Source organism: Thalassophryne amazonica, chromosome 14 (genome assembly GCF_902500255.1).
Source record: "Thalassophryne amazonica chromosome 14, fThaAma1.1, whole genome shotgun sequence".
Classification (NCBI taxonomy): domain Eukaryota; kingdom Metazoa; phylum Chordata; class Actinopteri; order Batrachoidiformes; family Batrachoididae; genus Thalassophryne; species Thalassophryne amazonica.
This window is the reverse complement of record NC_047116.1, coordinates 70573824-70593758: the sequence shown is the minus strand read 5'-3', so window position 1 is coordinate 70593758 and position 19935 is coordinate 70573824. Positions and strand designations below refer to the sequence as shown.

Below are 19935 nucleotides of genomic sequence, written 5' to 3'. Positions count from 1 at the left end.
GTAAAAGTAAGTCCCTTGGCTGCTCCCTTGTTTGCACTCGGGGTCGCCACAGCAAATCCAAGGTGGATCTGCATGTTGAATTGGCACAAGTTTTACGCCGGATGCCCTTCCTGACGCAACTCCACATTACATGGAGAAATGTGGCAGGGGTGGGATTTGAACCCGGAACGTTCTGAACTGAAACCAAGCGCATTAACCGTTTGGCCACAACCCCCACCCCCTTAACTCGAGTACTGATTCTAATGTTCTAAGACACTGAATTTGGGATTTTCATTGGTTGTCAGTTATTATCATCAAAATTAAAATAAACACTTGAAATATATCAGTCTGTGTAATGAATGAATATAATATACAAGTTTCACTTTCTGAATGGAATTACTGAAATAAATCAACTTTTTCATGATATTCTCATTATATGACCAGCACCTGTATATTATTAAACAATATCTTATTTTTTCAAAGTATTACAATCTGATTATTATTTTTATTATGTAAAAAAATGTAAGATTGCTGCAAAAGTGGACCTTATAGAGTTGGGGGGGGGGGGGTCTTCCCCTCAACTCAGCATTGTTCATTCCTCTGTAAATATTCTGTTATCTGCTGTGCTATCAGGTTAAAGCTGCTGTGTGTAGATTTGTGAAACTGCAGCAAATACTTTTGTTAAAAAAGTTTATTTTATTTAGCACAATAGATTTTAATTGGTGTTGAATAAAGTAAAAGCTGTAGAAAATCTGTCCCCTTAAAATGGTGTTCATCCTGAAATATTTAAATAATGTGGAGGTTAAAGTCTTTCTATATGATGCATTAGAAAAGAGCGGCAATGGTTAGTGAGTGAAATATAATCTTGTTCAGAAGGAGAACAATTTGCTGTTTTCTTAACTGTCTGCCTTGTTTTGCCTTAAATCGTTGGACATGATTGCAAAAGGGTTTTTATAAAAAGGGAGATGGTGAACAGAAATAATAATAATAAAAAAAAAAGTCAGTTCACAATTCTTCCTCAGAATTTTGAACTTTGGAATTTTTGTGAAAATAGTGAAATTCATCACAAAACATTTTCTCCTTCAGTTTCAGATATTAATTCTGATGGTTTTGTTTGATTCGCTACTCACAATTTTGGAATTTTGTTGTAAACAGACCAGTTTGAAAAATAATAAAATTCACCCACAATGCTTCTTTTGTTCCAGTTTCTGATAAATTTTAATTCTGATGGTTTTGTTTGATTCACCAAAACTTTATTCTTGAGTGAAGATTTTGAAATTTGAATTTGGGGGAAAATATCAACTCTTGGTCAAGAAAATGATTAAATTCACCCAAAATTGAGCATGTTCCTGAATTTCACATCTTCTAATAAGGAAAAAAAAAAAAACAAGATAGCATTCAAGAAAATTTACAAATTATAAAAAAATGTTTCTAGCTTCCTGCAAAAATATTTCCACCAAATATCTGTCCCCTGATGCAGTTGACACACTGCTGAAAACATTTCAGCTGGTAAAAGTCTATTTACACAATAGTGTAAACGCTAAAATGACTCTTACAAAAATTTACAGCCGTTGGTAAAGAATTTTATTTGGGGTGTGTCATCATTCTCCTCGCCTGCATAGTGCGGGTAAATAGATAGAGAATAAACCCGGTTGAGCTCTGGTTATTAACTAGAACTGGTTCATGATGTCCGCTGCTATACGTGTGAGGTCAGAGGTCGATGGTGGAGGTGGAATGAGGAGTGTCTTAAAGGGGAACAATATTTTTCCTGAATCAGTGGCGTTTCTGATTCTGTCATGAAGACAGTTTGGCAGCAGAAATAATGGAAGATCAACATGACAGAAGAGACGGACATGAACTGAGGACAACAGGGTGTCCACATTTACAATGCTGCCGTTCAGATGCTCTGATCCAGGTTTCTGACAGTTTCAGTCAGTTGGATGTTGGCTCCTCCTCTGCATGTACAGACACGCCCACCATAATGTGTCAGCTGTATTCTATGGTCATTCTGTAAAACACTCCTGCATTACGTTGATGCGGCTCTATGACATATTAAAATGTTATCAAACATCTGGGGGGGCTACTCAACTTGGACCTTTGCATCGTATTAGAAAAATCCAATACAGTACATTTATGGACCAAATGGTAAACAGGGACGCCTCAGAGATGGAGACAGGCAGTTTACTGGACTGAATTCTTCCTCACACACACAGCTTAATATTTATCAGAATCTTGTTCTATTAAAAGTACATCAGCTGTGGCATAAAAAACACTTTGACCTGAGAACTGTAATATCATGGTATACCTTTATATACTAGCATAGTTCCATCTTAGAATTGGAATATAATATATAAGATATACCTTATTGAATTTTCATGGACAACAAAAACTGGACATTTGTCTCTAAAGCGTTGTCATGGTAACATTTGACAACCTTTTTCAACCATTTAACTTCAATCTTTGTCAATATTTGATAGGTGTTAAAACAATTTGTATGTGAATAAGTAAAAATTAATTTGTGTAAATGGCTCATAGATCTACGGGGAAAATTAAAAACCCAAACATTAATGTTGAGTCCAGCTGTCTCTGTGGTGTGTGGTGCACAGTTCTTAATTTTACTGCTTCTCTTTTACTTCAAACTGAAACGTGACTCTGGCAATACAAGTTACAGATTACCACACACACTCATCTTCAACCGCTTAGTCCAATCAAGGGTCATGGGGGGCTGGAGCCTATCCCAGCAATCATAGAGCACGAGGCAGGGTACACCCAGGACAGGACACCAGTCTGTCGCAGGGCCACAAACAGACAAACAAACACATTCACACCCACTCGCACACCTATGGACAAAGATTCCAATCCACCTAACCCACATGTCTTTGGATGTGGGAGGAAACCCATGCAAACTCCACACAGAAAGGCCACAGGTGGGAATTGAACCCAAGACCTTCTCGCTGTGAGGCACCAGTGCTAATCACTAAGCCACCTTGCTGCCCATTTACAGATCATCCAAGTTTAAATAATTTCCTTGATGTTCGTGAATGAATTTGTAAAATGGAACAAACTTTAAATGTATCATGGATCAAGTGTCATTTGTCTCGGTTTCTGTGTGTTTTACAAACAAGTCGTCAGAATAAAAGTACTAACAGGTTCATTCTACTACATGACGCTCTTCAATAAAAAAGTGTGTTCGTGGGGCTGTTAACATGACAATTGTGCACAGAATGAAAACATGTAAGTTTCAGGGTTTGTTCTTGATGACAGAAGCTTTCATTTAAGATGTGGAGACTTTCTCAGTTTGACCTCTGAGGTCAGCTAGAGGTCACTGACCTCTGGGATTTGTCAACATGAAATTCAAAATGGGTGAATCTTAAGATCTAAATGTGTTAGAAATGTAAACCAAATATGTATTTCCATGTTTCTGGACATGAAAAACTCATTTCTGATAAGTACAACACCCCCCAGAGGTCAATATGGGGTCACCAACAAGCTGAAGCAAATGTCCACTTTGACTACTGGCTCCAAACACAGACACTGGAGATTCACATGCTGCTCTTTGTGAGGTCATAGAGGCAGGCTGACTTTAAGTTGGATATTGTTGGGTATTTTCTCCTCCAAACATTCTTAAAACCTTTGATAAGACAAACAGAGTCAAGAAACACCAGTGAGACAGAAAGTCAAATTTTACGCGCGGAGTGCAGTCAGGCTATACACCAAAGCTACACTAAAGTCTGGCCTGCGCTTCGCTCTTTTTATTAGTGAATCCCTCATCACATCATAAAACTTGTCCTAGGGGGGGGGGGGGACAACGCGAGACAAGTTTCTTCCCGTAACATAAACACATACGTCAATAAGCGCAGCTGTAAGGAAAAACAGTTTCTTTCTTTTACTCTTATCGTCGAAGGTCAGCACATCTCGTTCGCAGTTATCAGCTGTTCTGCATCTGCCTGGAACACTAAGCATCACATCACAATCAGTCAAAATTCAACCTTCAGTTCTTTTACTCCCAGTCGTTAGCGGCTACGAAAACAAGTTGTGTAATAATAATAATAATAATAATAAGTACATCCAGCTCCAACAAGGTTGAATAACACGTACATTCTCGGGTTTAAGTGCAAACAGCACAACACCGTTCTCATCAGAAAGAAGACAAAAGGTACAAATGTTTAACAGTGATAACATATATATATATAAAATCCTTAACATTTCCCACCTGTTTATCACCTGTTAAACATACAGTAGGCATCACCCAGCTTAGTTAGTTAGTTTATTAACTTAATCTATTCTGTCCACGTTTTTATTAATTGAACACCACCAACAGATGGAAGATTTGAATCCAGCTGCTATTTGATCAACCAGTTTATACTCGTCAGGCACTCCTCTGGGGACTCCTATTGCGTCAATATATGTTGGATTTCCTACTCCTTTCCAATCTCTTTTTACTCTATGTCTGGCTATGCCTTTCTGCCAATCCTCAGGAATAAGAGAGGCTGCATATGTCGTAACGTCTTCAGGGGTCATGGGTAACAATAATGATATTAATGCACAATAACCTGACACATTTCATGGCAGTCTGTCAAAGATTCTGTTATCACCACACCACCACCATACATCACTCCTACCGACTGGTATAAATGAACCGTTTTTCTGTATTATTCGACTACACCACTTGTCATTACTTTTTCAGCTAAAGCTTCATAGGCTAAGAGTGTGTTAACTCATCACGTCAACAGTTCAAGCTTGAACTGGAGTTGTGAGCTTTTCAATATCATCATAATTCTCAGTACAGTCATTACAGTTTTCTCCACTAAGGTCTGACTGTTTCAATGCTTGATATTTTGGCATAGTTTGTTGGAAGGCCAGATTACACTGTACAAATGTATTTGACACCATTTTGCCAACCATTGTTTTGATATAAGGGATCACACAACACATGCAAAGTCCAATCAGAATTAGGACTATAATAACTGGTGTCACCATTTTCAATAGTAACTGCCAACATGGTCCTGAAGTCAACCAGGACCAGGGATTCCACCGGTTCACGGCTAGGGTGTCTTTATGCATTGCATCACGAAGTTTATTCAGCTCTTCCAATGCGTCCTGCATATCCACTGAATGAATGGAGTCTGGGATGAAAGTACAGCATGTTGTGTTCAGCAGAACACAAACTCCTCCCTGTGAACCAGTAAGCAAGTCTAAAACCATGCGATTTTGCATCACCATGGTACGTAAAGCATCTATTTCAGTGTTTTGAGCTGCTACTATTTTTTTTTTAGTTACATTCATGAACAGACCCAATCGATAATTCAGAGTTTCAATCATTAATGAATTTTTTTCCACTCCTATCCAGGGGAACAATGAATGTGCTATTTTATCTCCTACAGACCACAATTTTTTGGTCCTTTAGTACATCCGAGCCCCACATGTGATTATGTGGTAACACATCTGGGTATATCAATCTCCTCCGTCTGGTGCTGCCATTCTTCTCTGTGGAGGTCCTACCACATATGTATGGTCAGTCACCTGGGTAGGTGCACACACACCACCCCAATTTGGTGGGAGACTCATGTACAGTCTGGAACCATAAAGCCAATAGATGTCATCATACACCGGAATACCATTTACAGGTGGTAGCAAAAACTTACTAACATAAGCACATGATTCATCCGTTCCCCATGGACAGGAGCCTGTATAATTACATCCCCGTCCAATGTGATGAAGATAAGTACCATCCACATATTATGTTTTGGTTAGGCTTAAATTATTTGACAAAACATACGTTTGGGTACACAGACGTTTCTTAATTTTACCTACATTTTTATTCCCTGTCCCGTAAAAGCAAATTGGGAATGGCCGTTGTGATGACAATTTAACGTGATGATATTTTTGCGTTTCCCTTCAGTCTAGTCAATGGAGCAGCACTTGGGCACGCTTGTACGTCCTCTGTTGAAATCCCTATCATATAAGTGGTTGCACTGAGGCAAGTGGTGTTACATCTTATCAGATTTGCTGAGAACTGCTGCCCCCGAAATACAGTTTGATTATGCATCCGTATGATAAGACATTCTGTCACCCTAGCAGGGTACGGTTTAGCCGTCAGAGCTGGGTGTGTTGAGGATATAGGTATTTGCGAACAAACATAACAATTAGTAACGTAATTCCATAGCCAATAAATGAACATATCTGTACCACATATTAGTATGGTATATATGAGGGTGTCCATCTGTCTCATTCACATTATGAATAAACCTCTTCTGACGTTGCTTGCGTTGTTCTCTGGCTCGGTCCACAGTGAGCTGCAATTCTTGGGTCAACCACCAGGCCAGGAATCCGAGGAGCACGAAACACACTAAGATCACAACGCAACCGGCTGCCCTACCAACAGTCCGGCAGCGGCGGCGCTGAGCACGCCGCTCCAGGGGGCTGCTGTAGTTCAGTCATGATTGCTAGGATACAGTGTTGTTAACCACCTCACCTAATAGTGCAAGGATCTCCCTGCTTCACTGGCATTGAGACAATCTATTGCTAATTAAATAGACTCCCTTTGTAGCCAGACTTCCCCTTCCACTGTGGAGGCCGCCAACACACGCTGTATCTTACAGTGATGTATCCACGTTGATCTCTCCGCTATCTTTACTGCAGTTGGTGTTGTTAACAGCACTTGGTATAGACCTTCCCAACGAGGACTGGACTCTGATGAACACCCAGTCTCCTGGCTAGACTACTGGAAGGCCGTCCTGTGGAAGATCAAAATTATTCGGCAGTAAATGTGTTTAAGTTATCTCTTTCTGTGTTAATGTCTTTTTCATGAAATTTGCTAATGTTTGTTCCTCATCTGCTGTTTTAGTATCCATGTCAAAATTGGTAGACGATATGGTCGTCCATAAAGTATCTCAAATGGTGTTAACCCTGATGGTGTTGGTGTTATTCTCATATACAATTTTACTAGGTCCAACATTCAATCCAGGTTCGTTTTGTCTCTTCTATACATTTCCTTAATCTTATTTTTATTGTGCCCTTTGTCCTTTCCACTAATCCGGCACTGTGTGGATGATAAGCACAATGATTTTTGAGATTGACCTGTAGCGCTTCTCCTACGTATTGCACTATTGTATTAACAAAATGCGCTCCATTATCTGAATAGACTGTTTCTGGTATTCCAAATCATGGAATGATGTCTTTGCACAATGCCTTAGCCACTGTAAGTGCACCTGCATGTTTTGTAGGGAACAATTCTACCCATTTTGAGAAGGCATCAATTATGACTAAACAAAATTCCTTCCCTTCATGTTTACTCAGCTGTATATAATCCATATGAATCACTTGAAAGGGATATTGTGGTGTTGGAAATTTGCCTCTTTGGGGTCTCAAATTGCCTTGTGAGTTGTGTTTTGCACATGTCATGCATGCTCTACAATGCTGTTTTGCATATGCATCGAACCCATAAAGACAAAAAATAGATTGCAATTGCGATATCATACCCCCTGATGAGACATGCGTCACGCCATGGCTCATAATAGCTGCCCATTTAAACATATTTTTTGGCAATATGGGTTTCTTTTGTGGTCATATCCGGAGGGGTGTCATATAGGAGAAAAATAGAAAGAGCTGTTGCCGCCTTTGCGGTTTTGTCAGCAACGTCATTTCCTTTTGAAACACTGTCAGAGCCTTTGGTGTGAGCCGCACATTTGCATATAGTAATTTGGTTAGGCAATTTCACAGCTTTCATTAGTGCAGTTAGGAGAGTGGCATGAGTCACTGGCTTTCCAGATGATGTCACCATTCCACGCTCTTCCCACAGTTTTGCAAACACATGCACTGTGCTAAAAGCGTACTGGCTGTCTGTATAAATTGTTACAGCCGTACCTTTAAACAGATAGCAAGCTGCAGTTAAAGCAACTAATTCAGCTGCTTGTGCTGAAAATGAGGATGGCAATGAAGCAGAATCCAATACTTCTGAATTTGTGACAACAGCATATCCAGATTGTGTTTGTCCATAAGCGTTTTTAGTGGAAGAACCATCCACATACGCAATTGTACTGTTTGGAATGGGTGTGTCCTGGAGGTCTGGGCGTGCTTTCGTCTACATCAAGACAATTGTGCGGCTCACCATCCTCAGGTAAGGGTATCAATGTGGATGGATTCAATGTTGTACAGCGCTCTACCGTAAGATGTGGTTGTGATAATAGCAAGGACATACACGAAAGATGTCTTGCTGGGGACAAAAGGCTCATGTTTGTCTGCAACAGAAGTGCAGAGACTGTATGTGGAACTTTCAGTGTCAACTGATGGAATAGAACAACATTACTGCTACTTTGAACAGCCATAGAGGCTGCAACAACAGCCTGTACACATGGTGGTAAAGCACTTGCTACTGCATCCAATTTAGATGAGTAGTAGGCAACTGGCCTCAATTTTGAGCCATACACTTAAACCAAAACACTAGTCATGAACTTATTCTTACAATCAACTGTTTGAATGAATGATTTACTATAATCTGGTAGTGCCAAAACTGTGGATGACACTAATGTTTGTTTTACTTTTACAAAGGCTTCCTCAGCATCTTTGTTCCATTCCAACACGGTTGACATTGAAATATCATCCTTGTACATCAAATCAGAAAGTGGACTAGTCAATTCTGCATAGCAGGGAATCCATGCCCTGCAGTAATTAGTCAGTCCAAGAAATGACATCATCTGCTTTTTGGTTTGTGGTTTTGGAGCGTGCAAAATTGCTTCCTTCCTGTCAGACAGGATAGTACGCCCTGTGGCTGATAATTCATGTCCTAAATATTTTACTTTATCCCTACACAACTGAACTTTGTTTTTACTCGCTTTGTGGCCATTATCAAATAAGAAACATAATAATGCTACTGTGTCAGTTATGCAGTTTTCTCGTGTGTCAGAGGCAATCAGAATGTCATCAACATACACTAATAGTTGGCTATCTGCCGGTGGAACAAAATTGGCTAAACATGCTGACATGACTTGAGAATAAATAGTTGGGCTCTCTGCGTAACCCTGCGGTAATCTGGTAAATGTATATCGTTGTCCTTTAAAGGTAAAAGCAAACCAGAATTGACTATCTGGGTGTACTGGTACAGAAAAAAAAAAAAATGCATTACTGATATCTATTACAGAAAAACAACTAGAATTTAATCTCAATGAGCTTAACAGTGTGTGCGGATCTGGTACACATGGAGCTCTTTTTACTACAGCAGCATTTACTGCCTGCAGATCTTGAATCATTCTCCACCCCACTGAGGGCGGAGCCTTTTTTTTTACAGGAAATATGGGTGTGTTACATGGTGAATCTGGACATGGCACTATTACTCCTGCTGTTAACAAATCCTCTATTACTGGCCTGATTCCTTCAATTGCATCAGGTTTCAATGGATACTGTCTTACACATGGTCTGTATTCTGTTTTTGGTCTTATAACTACAGGTTGTGCATTTTTTATCAGTCCTACGTCTGAAGGACCTGTTGTCCACAATCCTGATGGTACAGAAGAGAGAAGATCATCCTCTTCAGCACTCAACTGAAACACTCAGGATTGTGAAGTGGACACATCAATGTGTGTTCCAGCTGTCAGCACCAATGAGACATTAACTGGCACTTTATACAATTTAGTTGATGGACTGAACTCCGTTCGTGGTCCAACTCTGCTCCAATCAGTGGCTGACAAAGCTGTTATGACTGTCAGTCCCAATTCTTGCCATTCTGTCAAATATGGTTTACAAAGTGACACATGTAATGGCATACCTGTGAATCTCAATTTTAAAACATCTTCAGTGGCACCTGTTACTGTTATGACAGCTGTTGAGTTGCCATCATGAATCAAATCGGTCATTGTCAGCTTCACAGGTGAAATATTTTTCAATTTGTTTTCATACACTGGTGTTCCTGGCAATATGCCACTATGGACTCTAAATACACTCTCAAATCTGCATCTAAACTCTATCCATGGCTCTCCTTCTTTCTGAGTTGTCCTGGTAATTTCAGTATAATTTATCTTTGGTCCTAACACACCTTTTGCCCGTGTAATCATAGCTTCCACTCTTGTTTCTAAGACTAGATCATCATGTGTCCGTGGTACGCCTTGTTGGTCTGCAGGATTCCAGTCTCCGCGTACCTGACTCCATTTAGGGCCACATGCTTTCATCCACACCTGTTGGACTTCAGGTCCACTAAGGTGGTAAGAATTTCTAATGTTTTCTATATCCTGCATAAATCCCTCAATATCGACATGTGGCGATGGTATCATGTCGACTGCTGCTTTGATATCATCAGCATTCCATGTTCGATATACGAGCATGGTTGATCGATATCCTGCTGTTCCTGCACGAGGATTTGGTACTTCTATCATAGGATAGGCACCTCCCTGGTCACTGTGTTCCACCATGGGAGGGGCTGTGGGCACTTTCGCTTGACTGCGTGTTTGTGGTTTTTCTGGTTTTTCTGTTTTTTTCACTTTTTACCTTAGGTTTTACTGCTAAATCATACTGTGGTGGCGGTACATCGTCATCCTCTGGTAGAGGAGATAAAGGTGTTGTCACCGACGATCCAGCCGTCGGTGGTTGCTGAGGCTGTTCTGGTTCTCTGTGCTGAATTATCACATCTTCTTCTGCCTTACCTACAGCTTTCCTTTTCCTTGCTTTCTCTAATCGTCGCTTCTCTGCTCCCTTCTGTCTGTTCTCTGCTTCCTCCTCCCAAAATGCCACTAAATCTGCCCCTACTTTCTGCATCTTTTTCTCATCACCTTTATGTTGCTGTTCTAACTCCTTCTTTAGCTTCTGTATACTGATCAGGTTCAGTCGTCCGTCAAAGTCATGTTTATTTATCCAGGTCTCCAATTTCTTTGTTGCTTTTGGATTTTTTGCTTCCATAAATTTCCAGTCGTCAGTTGATAAATTTCCCTTATTTATAGACGTCTTACCCCCCATTTTTATTATCCCTTGTTATAATTTGGACTTCAGACGGGGGCACACCTAGGGTGTTCTAAATCTGAAGTTTTCACACTTTCTTTGGACGTGACAATTAATTTGCCGTCGTGTGGTTGATTCCTTTCACCTCCCCGTAGGAAGCGGAATCACTTGCCTCTGCTTCCACACGCACGGTTGTCACTAACGTTGTCCAAAGTATTACACTTTCACACAGTTATTTACACTTACACAAAACACTATTTACACATAGAAACACTTTTAATAATCGTACGCGTATTCTTATGCCAGGGGAGCTCACCCTCCTGTGAAATTTAACTAATGTCCTGCATTAGGGGACTCCGCCGTCCCTGCCAAATTTAACTGCTTTTTTACAGTGCACGTATTTCTACCCAGGATTTCCTTTACGTATTAAAACAGAGGAGTCCGTATCCTCCTTCCGGAATTTAACTATGTGCGTCCCTCGCAACCGTAGAGGAGTCCGCCCTCCTTACAGAGTTTAACTGCTTTGCATTAACAGACGATTCTGTATCATCGCTTACGGAGTTTAACTGTTTTATGTGATCACTTTTATCCCCTACCGGTACGCGTATATAAACAGAGGAGTCCGCACCCTCCTTACAGAGTTTAACTGCTTTGCATTAACAGACGATTCTGTATCATCGCTTGCGGAATTTAACTGTTTATGTGATCTGATCACCACTCACTCAGTACTATTTACAAAGAAATTCTACTCACTGACTCGACTTCCTGTCTGTCTTCTTCGGGAAAATCTCGTCAACCAGACGATGCCAACGGTGGTCGACAATTGCAGACACGATCAATCGATCGGACCTTGGCCAAGGATTTACGTCTGGACTTGACGACCTCCGCTGGACACCTCCGGTATTGTTGAGATCCCGGACTGAGCCCCCAGTCAATGTTGGGTATTTTCTCCTCCAAACATTCTTAAAACCTTTGATAAGACAAACAGAGTCAAGAAACACCAGTGAGACAGAAAGTCAAATTTTACGCGCGGAGTGCAGTCAGGCTATACACCAAAGCTACACTAAAGTCTGGCCTGCGCTTCGCTCTTTTTATTAGTGAATCCCTCATCACATCATAAAACTTGTCCTAAGGGGGGGGGGGGGACAACGCGAGACAAGTTTCTTCCCGTAACATAAACACATACGTCAATAAGCGCAGCTGTAAGGAAAAACAGTTTCTTTCTTTTACTCTTATCGTCGAAGGTCAGCACATCTCGTTCGCAGTTATCAGCTGTTCTGCATCTGCCTGGAACACTAAGCATCACATCACAATCAGTCAAAATTCAACCTTCAGTTCTTTTACTCCCAGTCGTTAGCGGCTACGAAAACAAGTTGTGTAATAATAATAATAATAATAAGTACATCCAGCTCCAACAAGGTTGAATAACACGTACATTCTCGGGTTTAAGTGCAAACAGCACAACACCGTTCTCATCAGAAAGAAGACAAAAGGTACAAATGTTTAACAGTGATAACATATATATATATAAAATCCTTAACAGATATACAAGTGCTGACTCGACTTCTGCCTTGGATATTTGCTCTTGACCACACCCATGATGCCAGGTGGCTCTCAGTCCATGTAAAGGACACAATCCAACTGTCTGAGACTCAAAAAGAGACACATTCAGAGTTTGTGTCTGGACGGTTTATCATTAAAGAGGATCAGCCGCTTTTCTGCTGTTGCAGCTGACCCATGCCGAACCTAGGGTTGCCAACTCTCTGAAAAATAAATAAGGGACACCTCACTGGCAGGGCTGACCGGCCCATGGAAATATAGACTGGAATGGACGTGCGCGCCTCTATCTATTAGCGTCACTCAGGACAGGAAGGCGCCATTACTAAGGGTGGAAATGTGCAGCTCATCAATAATAAACTGACCGCTTTTTTTGCACTAGCGTCACTATTTCTTAATGGATTTTAATAAATGTAGGCTTGTTTCAAAGCCCTTTGAAAGCTCTTTCCAATGCACCTATGCATGTGTGGGTGAAAAAAAAACTTTTATGTAAAATGCAGAAATTTGGGGAAATTACGACAAACTGTGCTGCTTTTCTCGCTCTATTGTCGCTATTTAACAGATTTTAATAAAAGTAGGCTTGTTTTAAATACCTTTAATTGCTCTTTCTAATGAACCCATACATGTCTAGGTAGAAAAAAATGTTTTATGTAAAGTGTGGAAGTTTGTGGAAAATATTCCATTCTGTTCATTTACTGTGATTTTTTTTTCCTGTCATAATTCTCGATGGATTTTTATAAATGACGCTTGTAAGTTGTATTCATGCTAATTAAAAGGTCTAACGAACCCATACATGTCTGGATAAACAATCCTTATGTATTAAAATATTAATCTGAAGTATGCCTTGCCATTGTGCTCATTTATCTTGCTGCTTTTTCCACTGTAATATTATTGCAAGTCTTTTAATGACAACAACATATATATGATTTTTACTAACATTTTATTATAAGTAGATATAAAGCCATTCAGAATTTATGACTTTTGACCCTCAGTCAGGGTAAAAAGTACCTCCTCCAGCCCCTCCAACCACACTGTTCAAATTTAAATGCCTCCTGTGACCACCATGAACATATCATATTAAACAACAGCTGCAAGTATATATACATAAATATATTTAAACATTTTTGTTTCCGCATGTGAACGCAGCTTAATGAAAAGAACTTATGGCGTTGAGTTATAGTCTCAGTATATTGACATTAAATTGCAGCATAACGACTTTAAAATAGACATTTGTTTTACATAATTACATTAAGGCTCTTGTACAGTTCATTTTAGCATTGGAGAATTTGTTTTTGTGGTTCGTGCAGCTGATGGTGAAGCACTGGCTGCCTTTTTCTCCTCATATCGCTTCTGTTTAACAGGATCATGGTCTCTCTCCACCCTCAGTAATGGCCGCCGTGCAGCACGCCGCTAGTCAGGTGACGTCCATTCCAGTCTCTATTTCCATGGACCGGCCAACTGACCATTGCCTTCACCCTTCCCTGCGTGTGTGTGAAACGATTTTTAACCATTTGACTATTGACTTGACCCTGAATTTAAGTAGATGCACACATGCATTTGTTATGATATGAACATGCGGAAAACAAATTATTTAGCAATTTATTTTTAGTGCAAAACATTTTCACTCAATTTCAATATGAGCATCCTGTCCTGCTTCAAAGTATATAAAAAAAAAATCTTTAAAAATAAATCTTTCTCTGTCATGTTATTGCTTAACTTAAAAGTGTATAAATTAACAAAAAAAATCATCCAAAACAATGTAACAGTGAAAGTCTGAAAAAGTAAACAATACTTACAATACTTATAGCTGTTGTCGCGCACCTTTTCCACCAAGCCATTTTCCTTTTCCCATTTGCCCATGTACTTTTGCTTTCTTTTTTTTGTTTTTTTCGAGGAGGAGTAATGACGTTACAGACATTGCTGTTCGTAGGCGTGTCTGCAGTGCCAATGTCGGTGTCTGTGTCGGTATCAGCCATGCTACTTTGTTATGGTCGTCCGACGACCGTCGTCGGCTCATGATTCTCGTCCGGGATCTTCTTGCGAGCAGATGTCCCTCAACCAATGAGATAAGAGTGATTCTGTATCGTCAACTCGTGTCTGTCAGCTCATCGGTGAAGAGCAGGAGAAAGGCTGGGATCATATTTACCGTAAGTTTCTATATAAAGCGCCAGTCAATTCCATTGACATTTTACAGACTTTTTGATTCTCACAGAAATACGGGACAAACTGCGTCCCGTTTCAGGTCAATACGGAATGCACACTTTTATTTCCAAACAAGGCACGATTCCGTTTTTCAAGGGACGGTTGGCAACCCTAGCCAAACCACACCACCATGAATTTATTTTTGGCAAATGGATTTTTGTAATACAATGCACAGATCAAAGGTGAGCAGACCCCACAGAGGTTTGATTGATAACATTTTAATATGATGTCATAGAGCCGCATCAACATAATGCAGGAGTGTCTTACAGAATGACCACAGAACACAGCCGACACATTATGGTGGGCGTGTCTGTCCATGCAGAGGAGGAGGAGCCAACATCTAGCTGACTGAAACTGTCAGGAACCTGAATCAGAGCAGCTGAATGTCAGAGTTGTAAATCTGGACACCCTGTTGTCTTCAGTTCATGTCCGTCTCTTCTGTCATGTTGATCTTCCAGCATTTCTGCTGCCAAATTTTCTTCATGACAGAATCGCTGATTCAGGAAAAATAATGTTCACCTTTAAGACACTCCTCGTTCCACCTCCACCATCGACTTCTGTCACCACTGATGGTTTGACCTCTGACCTTACAGGTAAAGCAGCAGACATCATGAACCGGTTCTAGTTAATAACCAGAGCTCACCCGGGTTTATTCTCCAACTATTTCCCCGCACTATGCAGGCGAGGAAAATGATGACACACCCCAAATAAAAGTTTTTACCAACAGCTGTAAATTTTCTAAGAGTCATTTTAGTGTCTACACTATTGTGTAAATAGACTTTTGAATGAAACCTGAAGTACCAGCTGAAATGTTGACAGCAGTGTGTCATCTGTAGCAGGAGACAGAAATTTGCTGGAAGTTGAGATTTTCCTCTAAAATTTTAATGCCAGTGCAAATTTTTTGAATGGCGTCTTGTTTTGGTGACTTATTTTGCTCTCACAAACCATGCAATGCAGGAATATGCCCAACTTTGGGTGAATTTCATGTATTTCATTGCCAGCAGTTGGTATTTTCCCCAAATTCAAATTTCAATATTTTGCAATGAAGAACAGAGCTTTGATGAATCAAACAAAACCATCGGAATTAAAATTTATCAGAAACTGGAGGAAAAGAAGCATTTTGGGTGAATTTTATTGTTTCCCCAACAAACAGTATTTGTTTACAGCAAAATTCAAAATTTTGAGAGGAAGAATTGTGAACAGTGTTTTCAAAAGAAAAAAAAAAATCAAACTAATCTGAATCAAAATTCATCACAAATGAAAGAAGAAACATTTTGGACGAATTTCACCCAAAGAAGTCCATATTATCTTTTAAAATTTATAAGTTCATATTTCAATAAAGATTAATTGTGAACAGTGTTCAGATCAACAAAACAACACCAAGTAAACCCTGATAACCAAAATCAATCAAGAAGTGAAATAAAGTGAGACAAAAAACATTTGCCTGAATTTAAGTTTTCACCCTAATAAAGCCGTATTTTCCCCAAATTAACATTTGAACGTCAAGACATTACAACATTCAGAGAATCAGAAAGTATCCCAGCATGCAGCAGGTCTCCTGACAGAGACGCCATCTCACACCTCGACTACTGCAACACCTTGCTGACAGGTTAAACACCATGAACATCCAAACACATCACACCTTCACACCACCTTTTAGTCCAAATCTTCTGACACACTGATGGACACTTATTTTATTTCTCTTGGATTTCTTTTTAATAGAATGCAACGGGCCCCAGACTCTGGATCTATAGTTGCACCCTAAACATTGCTGGCATTGTATCCGAGGGCTCTCTTCAAGATGGTGACTGTTCCCTAAATTGCAGACTGCACCTTGGTAACCGGGGATTGCCTCGAGGTATTGCTTCAGGTTTTTCTTCATAAGGCCTGTTGCCCCACAACAACTGGTATTATTTCAATGACCATGTTGTTCGTAGGTCATTTAAGGTTTTGATATTTCCTGATTTCTTTTCTCCCCCTTTCTGCCCTATTCAGGCCATAGTCATTGGGGACTTGTTACATCAATAATTTGGGCTGGTTTTTTTTCTTATTCCAAATAATATCAGGTTTAACTGCACCTCCTTTAATATGACTGTTGCACGTTTATTGTGTCGTTTGCCATGTTCCTGTAGACTAGCCTGTAGTTTTCTGAAAATTGTTTATCTGTTTTGCATTTATCTTCTTGTCTTTGTTCCTTATTTGTGCAACTAAGGCTTTAAATAAAGCTTGATGTTCTGGCAGCCTCCCATCCAGTTATTTATCACCAACATTATATATTCTTTTAAATGAATGCTATTGACTTTCTTAAGGAGGATCCTTTTATGATCCTGGCCTCACATAAATATTGTAATTTGGGAGATCTCTGCTCTTTTTCCATTGTAGGACAGTATTCCTCTTCCAAACTGTGGTTCCTCTTCTTTCCAAATACTCTGGGGCTAATGTACTTAGTGGAAAAAAAAAACCTGTTGGTTTAGCAGTATTGCTAGTGTTATAGATTTGTTGTGTTTTTGTAGCTCAAGTAGTCTGTCTGGTGAAGATGAGTAATCTTGTTACCGTGAATAAAAGGTGCCTTGCTTTTGATGGATTTATTTACAAAAAGGCCTGAAAGTTCAGCTAAAATTTACCAGAAGGTACATCTGAAATGCAAGCCTAGATTTAATGTTTTGGTGAAACTTTGGAAGCCGGATCAAATCAAAACTCTATACAAAAATAGCTGACTTTAGAAGAAAAATGTTTGCGAAAGGAATTTGGAGTTGAATAAGAAAAAGGTTTTAATTTGAAAAATCGAAAAAGGAAGTTAAATGCGCCTGCGCGTTTAACTTAACAAAAGTTGCAAAAGTTATCTGTCCATAAGGAAAAGTAATTTCTTGCTGGCACGACCAAACAAGAATTAAGTCTTAAGTAGCACGTAGCTTTTAAACAAAGAGTCGTAAATCTTTGACGGCTAGGCCGCATCTTCAGACTCCAAAAAAGAAAGAAGTAGAAGAGGAGAAGGTGAGAGAGGGGACGGCAAGAGTGCAAGAGAGCGATTTCCCGGGGCACAGGCTCTTTTAAAGGTTTGAGAGCGCTGTGCAGAGAGAAAACATTGACGAATGAGCCAACGAATTCCCATCACCGAATATCCTACGAATCATGAGCACAAAAAGAACGAAGGATAAACGAGACAAGACGTTAACGCTTTGAACGACAGCAGAAACCGAAGCTTCGATGCTTTGAATGACAGCTAAAAACAGCGATCACTCATCAGCCCGGTAGGTGGCGGTAAATGGTACTGTCTGCCATTGAATACGAATGAAGAAGAACAAAACGACTGGCAGCATCTATAAAAGCCACTGGCAGCCAACGTCTCACTCATTTGCGCAGTACATCCAGGTGAGTAACTTGTCTCTTTTCACATCTTTGTCATGTGGGCATGTCTGTACTTGTCCCGAGGAGCTGCACCGGCATCAAAGCTTATTTTACAGTTTATTTTTGCCGTGCCACTCTGTGTTTTTGCAGCGGATTCGCAACGTGCCAAAATGCCACTTTGGGACCCGCCATTTATATGCAAAGCGCTCGTTTTAGTAATCAGCAGCATGGCATAAAAAAACGTTTTAATCTCATTGTGTTTTTACCATTTTTTTTTTTTATGCCGATGGTGTGCGCCCTTGTTAAACCATCCGGCTACCTACGCACCAAAATGCCACTTTGGGGCCCGCCATTTATATGCAAAGTGCTCATCTTAGTTTTCAGCAGCATGGCATAAAAAACGTTTTAATCTCGTGTTTTTACCGTTTTTTAAATTTTTTTATATTTTTTTATGCTGATGGTGTGCGCCCTTGTTAAACCATCCAGCTACCTATGTGCCAAAATGTCACTTTGGGACACTTTGGGGCAGTAAAGTAACTTTTTCAAGGAGTAATCAATAACTGTATTACTTTTTCAACTGTGGCAACAATGCTGATGAGTGACTCTTGTTTTGCAGTCGTGAATAGCAGCAGCCGTGAGCAGCAACGAGCAGCGGGCAACGAGCAGCAGTGAGCAGCAGTTATGTCTAGCAGCGGTAGCAAGAGTTCCAAGGGGGAGAAGAGGAGGAGGGCTCCCCCTCCACAGGAATCTTCATCAAATGATGAAGCATCTCAGCTGAGGAAATGGTTTGCATGTTCTAGTTGTTACTTCAACTGCTTCATTACTAACTAGTGCTTTTTCAGGCCACAGTAACAGATTGTGCTGAAGCCTCACCTGTTGCCACAAATCTGGCCACCAGCCCCACTCTGCAAAGAAGACTGCTACAAAGAAGCAGAGGTCCCCCAGACAAGACTTCGTGCTGACTGAAGAGGTGGAAAAGATCATGTTTGAGTGGCTTGAGACAGCAGAGGTAGTTTGGAATGCAAAGAAGGCTGGTTATCATAAGCACGAAGTCAAGCAGGGACTCTGGGAGGCCCAGGCCAAAGTTATGAACAAGAGTGGTGAGAATTGATCCTCTTGTATTTTCACTTTGTCTGACTTGATTTTAGCCCCAATGTACTATAGTATTTTGACTGTTTCAGTTGGTTTTCAAACAATTTTTACTTGCAATATTTTAACATGCCAGATTGGGTACTTTGTCTACTTGCAGCTGAACATCTGATCGGGTGGTTCAAAAGTGTCTGTGACACGAACACCCAATTAGTGAAGAAGAGCAAAAGGAAGTCGGGTGACGGAGGTGATGCTGACTGGACGGACCGGCAGCGGTTCAACCTCTCCTCCATGAAATTCATGGATAGGGTGGTTCGGCATTGTCCTAAACCGGTCAAAAGTGTAAGTATCCACACCCACCCGCTTACCATAAAACTTAGGTCTGTTTCTGATTTTGTCTTTACAGGTGGATTCTATTATCCAGGAGCACTCCGGCAACCCGTAAGCTGCTGAAGCTGCTGCTCAGGAGGCCGCAGATGTAGACTCCGAAGGTGAACCTAGGGCTTCAACTTCAGTGACCCAAAGACGGCGGGGTGCCAAAGAGACGGAGATGGACGAGATGCTCCAACTAATGTGGGAACGAGCGGACGAGGGTCAGGCCCACATGGATGAACTGCGAAAGTTCAAAGAGCACCCTAGGAACACCTTCGCAGCCTATGTCCGGGACTCCTTGATAAGCATGTCAGAGTGAAGCTACAAAAGAGCGAGGGAGGAAATATTTCATGTGCTTGTAAAATATGAAGATGGGACTGAGGAGGAAAGAGTCAAGCAGCAGCACCTCCTGTCGCCGCAGCAGCTCCTGCAGCAGCAGCTCCTCCAGCCGCCGCCGCCAAC

At 40.6% G+C, this 19935-nt stretch overlaps 1 long non-coding RNA gene across 1 annotated transcript; it reads left to right on the top strand.

The window, feature by feature from the left end:
• Positions 1-507: 507 nt before the first annotated feature.
• LOC117525220 lies at positions 508-18167 on the top strand. The gene is made up of 3 exons (XR_004564996.1): positions 508-518; positions 1906-1910; positions 16172-18167. It is a non-coding gene; the product is annotated as an uncharacterized LOC117525220 (long non-coding RNA).
• The last annotated feature ends 1768 nt before the right edge of the window (positions 18168-19935 follow it).